This window comes from Brachycentrus maculatus, unplaced genomic scaffold (assembly GCF_059751285.1).
Source record: "Brachycentrus maculatus isolate JH-2025_06_01 unplaced genomic scaffold, ASM5975128v1 h1tg000013l, whole genome shotgun sequence".
Taxonomy (NCBI): Eukaryota; Metazoa; Arthropoda; class Insecta; order Trichoptera; family Brachycentridae; genus Brachycentrus; species Brachycentrus maculatus.
Genome location: NW_028280767.1, coordinates 1,123,166 through 1,125,360, shown reverse-complemented (window position 1 = coordinate 1,125,360; position 2,195 = coordinate 1,123,166).

Here is a 2,195-nt window from a genome sequence, read left to right as displayed (position 1 = left end):
AAAAAGAATTATCACGTTAGAACATTTTGTATCAAAATACACGTTCATTTCGGGAACTTTTATATTACTTAGAGTAGTATTTTCACCTGAATAGACAACTCCGGGGAAAAATAGGTCAACTTCAATTTCAAAAAGTGCACCATTCATTTTATTCTCGTTACATCATAACGAACCAGAAAAGAAATATATTTTTTTATAGAATTCAGTTGCTCTTTCCAGAAAAATCTGAAACAAAATTCTTTGATATTCTTGAACAATAACACAATCAAAGGATTTTCTCCGATGCTAAAAAAATTTCAATTGTAAAGAACATTTTTTTGTTGTTGAAATATTTAACCAAAAGGTTTGCAAAGGGACATAAATTCCTTCCCTTTCTTAATTAAATACTTTATCGTATTAAATGAGCATGCTGTAACATACGTTAATGTGTACATATGTGTAAATTAGGGTTGGGTCAGATGTCTCAATGTATCAGGCTGCTAAGGAAATGGAAGAAAATGGGACAAATTGTTGCTACACTACAATATAAGAACGGACATTCAATATAAAGAAAATACGCAAACATTTATATTAAACCTAGGACAAATATTTTTTCTTAATCGTAGGCTAATATTTTTAGCCCGTTTTATCTAATAATAATCAGATAAATCATTTTATAAATTAAGAATTTCCGGTTGTATATAGTACGAAAACAATGCTCTAAAAAACATATTTATCATAACTAATTATTAAAAAAAACCTACAAAAATATAACAACTTCATTTGCTAGACATATCTTCTTTTGTCCGCCTCCGTGGTGTAATGGTTGGCGTGTTTAACTAACGTGATGGAGGTCCCGGGTTCGATTCTAAGAGCGAGGGGGTGAAAATAAATATCAACAATTTTACACTCAAATATTTATTTAATATTACCCTGGACTGGTCCCTGAAGCACAGTTGTAATAACCTTGCCTTCACGTAAATGACGTTCAAGATAACACTGCATCACTACGATGCAGTGCCCTATGCACCATTGGGTGCGGATAAGATGTGACTAGTGACGCTGTATCTCTCCAAAAAAAGACTAAGGTCTTGGAGAGGGACTAACTCAATGTTTATTTTTTATGTATTTAAAATCAAACAAAGATTTTTTGAGTCTACTAAGTTATATTTTATTTAAAAAAACACCAAATTATAAAATGATTACTCTGAAACCAAAAGTCACGAAGTAAGTGTATTTTTTTAAAAAGTGGTATTACACAAAATGAATGATAAGGAGAGTGTTATCTTTCTTTCAAATAAATAAATAATTTGGATGTGCTTTTGGCAACGGGCAACTGAATCAGTGCATATTATCGTTTTTTTCTAATTTAAAATTATGTACAACATTTTGAGTGTGTCCAAATACTCGTTCACAAATATGGATTATCTCCAATTATAGAAGTTATTTTTCACGTTATTTTTTGATATCTCATCCAAGGTGAAGAAGAATATGGAAGTCTGGGCATTTCATATCACCAATAGATGTCTCTAGTGATGTTCTAGTGACTCAAGAACAGTGTTTTTAAATTGGTGCATATAAGTATAAAGAACTTTTAAGAATTTGAGTAGTGTGGTTGTAAATCATGGGTAGAATTGGTAAATGTTACACGTTTTTAAAGTGATCATTTAAACCAGCCTATGACGGTTGTAAGCCCCGTAAATGCCCAGACTTCCATATTCTGCTTCATCTTTGATGAGATGTCAACAATAAAATTAATTATGTAAGTATATGGTGAAATGTAAAAAAAAATTAAATAATGAGCGCATTGCTGTAAAAGAGGCTGAGCTCATTAGCCACTGCGTAGAGCACATTCGCGCCAATCCGGGCCGTATTCCCGAAAATAATGTGTCAACACGTGTAACTTCCGCAGTATGCACACTTTGGAGACGATGGAATCACTCATTAGGGACTACTTCACTTAAAAATATCACTGCCGAACGCGAACTCGGATTCTCGGGTGAATAGCGTACGTACCTACCACACATATGGCAGTGCTCGCTGCTCATATCATCATGTTCCCGGAGAGCATAAAGCCTCGCATGTGTACAGACAAATTTACTCCATGACATAAACGATAAAAGTTCAGGAAATGTTTAAATTGCCTTTCACAACAACATGGAATGCGATTTTATGATGACGATCTTAGACGTACATTATGTTATATTGCTCACTCC